This window comes from Hyalella azteca, unplaced genomic scaffold (assembly GCF_000764305.2).
Source record: "Hyalella azteca isolate HAZT.00-mixed unplaced genomic scaffold, Hazt_2.0.2 contig14808, whole genome shotgun sequence".
NCBI classification, from domain to species: Eukaryota; Metazoa; Arthropoda; class Malacostraca; order Amphipoda; family Hyalellidae; genus Hyalella; species Hyalella azteca.
The window spans coordinates 212,763-220,579 of NW_025944682.1; the positions used below are offsets into that span (position 1 = coordinate 212,763).

A 7,817-nucleotide genomic window follows, 5' to 3' on the forward strand; every position below is an offset into this window, starting at 1 on the left:
AGATGTGTATAAGAGACAGGCAAAGGAGGGCAGAAGAAAGGAAGAGAGAGCAAAGGAGGGCAGGAGAAAGGAAGAGAGAGCAAAGGAGGGCAGGAGAAGGGAAGAGAGCAAAGGAGGGCAGGAGAAGGGAAGAGAGAGCAAAGGAGGGCAGGAGAAGGGAAGAGAGAGCAAAGGAGGGCAGGAGAAGGGAAGAGAGAGCAAAGGATGGCAGGAGAAGGGAAGAGAGCAAATGAGGGCAGGAGAAGGGAAGAGAGCAAAGGAGGGCAGGAGAAGGGAAGAGAGAGCAAAGGATGGCAGAAGAAAGGAATAGAGAGCAAAGGAGGGTAGGAGAAGGGAAGAGAGAGCAAAGGATGGCAGGAGAAGAGAAGAGAGAGCAAGGAGGGTAGGTGAAGGGAAGAGAGAGCAAAGGATGGCAGGAATGAGGTGAGAAAAAAGAGGAGGCATGGTGAGGAGAGGTAATTATTATTCTGCAGAGCAGTTATTGCGGCATTTGGTTTGAACAAACTTCAAGGTTATGTTATACAAAAGATTAATAGCAAGAAAAAAATAAATAGACACAAAAAAGGACAGAAATGACTAAGCACTTGATTCATATGCTCTACTAAATATTTTCCAATTTAAGCATTGATGAAACACCTGCAACAAAGGAGCCAATGTTACGGAAGCCAACAGATAGTTCCAGTGTCTGGCGGCGGCCAGCTGGGAACTTTCTGTTGCCAACGGTAAATAGATGTGTAGATGGAAAAACAATCTTTGCCATTGATGACGAATGTAATTGTCTTCTAGAAGGCAAATCCTACAAGTGCTGCCAATGTTCCATTAGATAAGAAGGCACCACACCATGATGGATTGGTACATCAGAACAATGACCTTGAACAGATTGTGTTGCTGCATGCAAAGCCAGTGAAGATTGCACAATATCTGCATCACAAGGTCAAATCTTTGCTTATTGCACACAAGTCAAGCAGCAGCATTCATTACAGATTGCAGTTTATTAAGTGCCAGAAGTCCATAAATTGTGGCATTGCCATAGTCCAATTGGGTCAGAATGAGCACCACCACAAGGGCCTCAATGACTGGTCTACAGAGACAGCAGCTGATGCAATGTATTTGTCACAGACCGCTAATAAGGATTGCTCGAAGGGTACGTACTGGTATTTGGAAAAAAATTCCATGACTTTTCCCATGACTCTCCATGACCATCAATATAATTTTCCAAGACTCATATATGACAGGTTTAGCATGACTGAAAGACTAACCATGCATCTTCTATCATCTCCTACAGTTGATAAATGGCAAATGTGTAAATGCATAGGGCAGGCAGACACAGAAGAACAAAAATGACACATATCTGAAAATCAAGCCAACACTGGTATTATTATGAATTCAATAGTGTTGAATCACAACAAATATTGAGTAATGCACACAAGGTTGTATATGATAATGTCAATACAGTTCAGAAGACTCTTCAACACCACTACCCTAACCTTCAACTGGCAGCTATTTCATCAACTTTTTCTTTAATGTTCAGTTCACGAGTGTCTAGCTTCGTTTTCAAAGATCACCACATGGCAACCAACTTCACAATAATTTTCAAATCTCCCTTTCTCTCCATTGCTACTGCATATTCATGTGCTGCTTGCTCAAGCACCTTGATGCCCTTCTCTGTATGCCTTTTCTTATTCAGTTATCTAGCTCATCCAACATAGCCTTCCTCTTCTGGGTTTTCTGGGCCTTCTTGTTAGTTTAGTTTAGTGGCCAAATGTTACTAGAGCTTCAGCTATTTAGCTATCTTGCACCAAAAGTCAAGATGAACATCACCAAAGAGGTGGAAGGTTTCAATTGTCCAGCCCGCTGAAGCTGGCTCGAAAGAAGCAGTGTTAGCATCAAGAGACAAAGTGACAAGGAGGGACAAGTGAAAAGCAACAGAAACAGACACTCGAACAAGAATTTACTTACACAGGACGCCAGCCGCCTGCATGAGACAGAGAAAGGAAATGCAAGGAATCCTACCTAAATAATAACTTAACCCTACAACTGTCACCTACAGTCAGACACCGTGAGCTCAGCGATAGGGCACTCAGGAACAATCCCCCTAGGAGCGCGAATTCCCATAGGACTTCTGACAAGCACAGAAAAGCATCAAAAGTCCCCCCTGAGGGGAATTTCTGGGCCTTTGCATTCTGCTCTTTCTTTTCTGCCAAAGAAGTATTGTTGGCTGTTTTTGTACAGCCAGCTGCAAGCAGCATCTTCTTGGTGATGGTCATCTTGTCCAGGCCACCAACATGTGCAATATGATCAACCACAGCACACAGGGCAACCACAGTTTGCTCTTTCATGTTGTGTCATGATTTCCTTGTTGAACAAGAACCTTCTTTCATCCGTGGTGTAGCCATGAGACAGGAGCATGAGCAACTGCACTACATTCCAGAGCTTCTAGTAGGTGCTCTTTGACAGAATGGCATGCCAAAAAGTGTCCAGTCAATCAGAAGTTGAAAATGCTAAAACTGTGTGTTCAGTTCACTGCAATGTTTTGATTCATCTCTTAAGACTGCACAACATCATTCATATCTGCATTAGGGAATCTTTTGGCATAAACAAGCAAAGTGAGACAGTTCTTCAACTGTGTCTTGTCAGCTTCCTTACAGTCCTTCTTGATGAAGACTTTTGGCACCAGCCATCTCAGGTTCCTAACAAGTCCATACCTGAGAGGGCTCTTGTCCAGTAGCTTTTGGACTACATCCTGCATGACGTCCTGTGCTCGTATCTTGAAAGTGAGAACTTGCAGTGCACTTGCCTTGTTGTCTTCAAGCTGTTTTTTTATCCTGGTACTGGCCATGTAACCAACATCAACATCAACTTTATTGTGGGAAATCAAAATGCCTTTTGTTCCATGACTTTCCTTTTGTTCCATGACCTGAAGCAAAATCCAATGACTTTCCAGGCCTGGAAATGAAAAATTAAATTCCATGACTTTCCAGGTTTTCCATGACCGGTATGCACCCTGTGCTTGCCTCAACCAAATTTAACACCAAGATAATTCCCCAACTGATTGGTGATTGCAAAGAATTTGACTTGCTAAGCTCTTAAATGCTTCTGACCAACAAATCAACATAAGTGCTGTACAGTACTTTATTTAGTCAAAGTTTGAATTTCAAGACATTTCAATGACCATGTCCAAAACAATCAAGTTACCAATACCGTCAACCGGGGCTACTCGGGATGGGTGGGGTAACTCGGGACAGTCCTCCAACATGGCGTATAACTGTTTTAGTAGCAAAACTAATTGGAATATTGCAAAACTAAATATAGTGGCATAAATGTCAACATTTTTCCTATCTATGTAGTATAAAGGAAGTTCCAAAATACTATCACTAGCTTTGAAAAATTCCTGAAAAAATGGTGAAAAACAATATTTTGGAAAGTTAATTCTGCTAAGGTCTGTAGTAAAAAAAATATTCACCGTATTAACACGTTGGCCGCGATTGCTGATTTGGCCCGAATGCCGTACGGGCGATAGGTTCAAACTTGTATATCTTCAGTTACCCGGCAGATAGCAAGGAGAAAAGTTGTGTGCAGCTCTGCAGGGGTATTTTCTGTCATTGTGTCATGTAAAATTCGTGGCCGCATTTGGTGCACATCGCTCAGGGTTGAAATTCGTCATTATTCCTGGCGATGTGTACCAAATGAAGCCATGCCTGTTGTGGCTCATATTGGCTCATGCTGCCTATCGTAATCACTTCTAATACTGTGGGCGATGTGTACCAAGCAAAGACATGCATCTATGGCTCATATTGAACATGCCTATTTAATTGCATCATTGAAATTTTAAATTTGAAAGAGTAATAAGATTTTATAAAAATATGTATTTTTCATATGAATGTACCACATGTGTACACATTGCGATTCTGAGAAGTGCAGCGTGTACATATATGGCGCACATCGCGGCCAACGTGTTAAAAAATTTTACTTGCATAAAAGTTGCACCCAGGTGTCGGCTTGAAATCGTAATTGATAGATTTTGCCTATCTCATTCGAAAAAAATGGCGGTCATTTCCGCACGGCGGGGCTACTCGGGACACCCTCCGGGGCTATTCGGGACACCCCCAAAAGCGCATTTACAGTAGAACCTCAGTTAGCAAAGGCTCCGGTTAAGAAAAAAATTTGATTAAAAACAACGAATATTGATTACATTTACCTTGCTGAGCGAAAAAAAGTTCACTTATCAAAAAATTAGTGCATCATCGGTCATCACAAAATTGTGCATAGAATGTCATATTTAGAATTGTGCACCAGGCATCATAGAATGAAAAGTAATTGACCTAAACTATGATTTATTTCTTCAAACCATATGATGGTTGTCACTAAAACATTCCTTTCTGTTTCAGGTATGTTTTTCATGATCTTTTTAGCGCATTTTCTCATTTATGGAAAAAATGCACTATTGTGCTCGCCATGTCCATCTGTCTGTCCAGCCGCCACCTCAAGTTTTCGTCGACAAGAAAATGCGCTCTCTGTCACTCACTGCAGTGAGTACTGAGTTATATTTTTTTATAGTAAATTCACTTAACCCAGTTAAAATGGTGTGAAATTACAAGCCGTCTTATAAGCTTACAGATACAGAAAAAATGCTATAAGGCTGCTGATATGAAGCTTGCAGTGGACAAGGTTGTTGTAAATGCTCAAGGGCATGTTCATGGATATGGTAATATCACATCAATAATACAGTAATAATAAGCAATAATACAGTAATATCACATCAATAATACCAGTCAACTGGGGTGACTTTGGCTGCTGGGTGACTTCCACCCTGTTTTTGATTTTGTTTTGCAAACAAAAGCGGGGTCATAAAGGATGGCCAAAGTCACTTTGGCGTTTATGACCTTGTTTATGACCCTGGCGTTTATGACCCCGGCATTTACGACCCCGTTTTTGTTTGCAAAACAAAATCAAAAACACAGCCAAAGTTGCCCCAGTTGATGATAATTAATGTTTATGGTAATATCATATCAATAAAGGAAAAACAAGTAATAATCACAGAAAATGTCATTTATTCTACCTCTACATCATCTACAATGGAAGAGGACTTCAGAGTACTGTTAGTAATGGATGAGCACACTCTGCATGCTTCAAATGTTTTAAAATGAAGTTTTATTCCAAGTGTCCCGAGTAGCCCCGTTCCATGGGGCTACTCGGGACACTCCTTTTTATCTCCTGGCACCTTACGAATAGCATTTGGAATTTTTTTGGAGAAACCATGTGATAGCCCTTGCAAAGAGCTTTGAAATGAGCCTAAACTTGTTTATGAAATGTTTCATGGTAAGAAGTTATGAATGAAAACTGTTCGAAATCGTTCCGAGTAGCCCCGGTTGATGGTAAACATCAAAATGCATTTATTTATAGGGAGTAAAACCCATTTCAGATATTACCCCAATTCACAAAACATAGTCAAGTGGAACATAGAACAAATGGGCACTTCCTAAGCCAGTTAGCCAGAAATTTTTCCAAGCTACATCAGTCTCTTTTACTTTAGGTTAAGTAAGATATTATTGGCTTCAATTTTCTTTTAGGATTAATTTACAACTGTCCATGCCATATGCAACATGGATTCTTTGCAACATGGATATAGATTATCCTTTTTATCCCCAGCTGCATGTTGATAAGAAAATCTATTGATATGAATTGAAATGAATAAATTCCAGAGAGATTAAAAATTTGAGATATTCTTCTGATACCTACTCAAATTCATCCAAATGCTTTTTAATATCATAGCACTATGCAGAAACTTGAGAGCAATACAATATTTATATACGTTTGGCAAACAATCTGGAATATTGGACAGAAATTTGCAAAAATTGCATATAAGAAAAATTATTTTATAGGTGATTTATGAAAATTCTGGGAGAAAGTATGGTATTTTATTAATTTTTACTGAGGAAATTAGGCAAGTTGTATATGGATAGGCAACATAGCCTAATTAGAAAACATGGGCATTATTCTTATTCATGGGTGGTTCCTGTCCATAGTGGCTAATCAGACTTTTATAGACTCTTCCTTTTCACGTCTTGTCACTCCTGTGAGGCTGTGAGTAGGCCAGTAAAGTTTGAATTGCATAAGTATATTCTAGCTTATTCTTTACTACTAAAAATAGAAGTAATGGTGAAAATTTTGGAAATTCATCTTAAAATTTACTCTGTGTAGAAATTTAATCACTTTAGAATGTCCGAAATGTGATTTAAATTAACAAGGGTCCTTTCAGTGAAGTTTCATCTTTCATGGTCACATACTAGCATTATTATTAATATATAGGTATAGCATTATCATAAATACGTATATTATAATATTGTACAAAATGTTTTACTAGATCAGGAAGTTAAACCTAATCTCAAATACCTTAACCTCTAATTTCAAACTCAAAGGCAAAGGTTGCTTTAAAAATAGTGATGAATTCACATTATCACTGGCAATCATTAGGGCTTAATTCCAATCTGAACAACACAATGTCCAAGCTCTGCACACCGCCTGGGGCTGGTGGTACTGGTAACTGGTCATTGCATGTCGCATGATTAATGCAAATGATCAATGGTCATTGCATCATTTTCATTTCAATGTTATTGCAACATCAACTCACTTTTCTGGTATTTCTAATGCCAATATGAACCATATAATATATATCATCTTTCATTAGTTTCATAGTAATGGCCTCTAAACTAAAGTCTATGTAAGAAGTAATGACACCCTTACTGTTACTTGATCATGAAAATTTGTATAAAACAAGCTTGGAGTTGGAGCTGAAAATCAGATAACTTTAATGGCTACCTAGACATATCACTTTATCCCAATAACATAACAGAATCCAGTCATAATCAAGGAAATATGAACATACATACTTATACTAATGCCACGTCCAACAGGCAATATTTTGGCTTCTATCATATGCTACTAATTCTGCACAATAAAATACATCTTTAGCGATAGCAAAACTATAATGAATCATACCCAACATGGCAAAGCTTCATGCGTGATGCGTCGGCAGTCGGCACTGTATTTTAGTTCATTTAACACACCATCAGGCATCAACAATCTCTCAGCGAGATACATTCTGGTGATTGGTCAATTGGGCAGCGCATGCGCTGAGAGAAATTCATTTCATTGGCTAGACGACGGGAACTCAACGCATGCGCATTTTCCGGTAGAAATGGGCAATGAAAAGTATAAATATATAATTTCATATATTTAATATCTTGAGATATATAATATCTTAAAACTATATTATATAAACTATTGATATAAATCTGTAAATATATGATCCGTAAATAATTAAATATATGGGAAATCTGAGCATACTGAATAATTGTTGATGATATCTTCTTTGAGGTGTAGTAAATGACCTCACACAGGTCGGTTTTCAGACCTGGACATGACAATTTATTTCAGGCTTGTAGTTGCATTATCAGTTGGGAGCCACTTCATTTGCTTTGATTATTGTGGCTTCACAGCCTCACAGGGTTTCCAATCTTCCGGTCCAATCAAAATAATTGAAGCCATGTGTGTTACTTTTAGAGTGTCACCGAATCGACATTTACCCGAGCTAATTTCTTGACACTATTTTATGTATTTTCTGAAATTTACTGAAGAATGGGAAGAAAATGAGGTTTAATGTTGATTATATCTGGAGTGCTGAAGAAATGTAGAGAGCAAATGAAAAAAATTGATAGATAGGCTAGTGACTTTATTTGCATTCAGTTACTTTGTGACATTCGGTATCGAAATTAGCAAAGCCACAATTGAACGCTCTGTGCCTTCGTGTTCAGACT

At 38.7% G+C, this 7,817-nt stretch overlaps 1 protein-coding gene across 1 annotated transcript in view; it reads right to left on the reverse strand.

Moving 5' to 3' along the window:
• The window catches only part of LOC108670780, a 15,903-nt gene extending 8,827 nt beyond the window's left edge, over positions 1–7,076 (reverse strand). The window contains exon 1 of the mRNA XM_018158274.2: positions 7,000–7,076. The gene's annotated coding sequence lies outside the window, so the exon portion shown is untranslated. The remainder of the gene's footprint in view (positions 1–6,999) is intronic.
• Between the last annotated feature and the right edge of the window lie 741 nt (positions 7,077–7,817).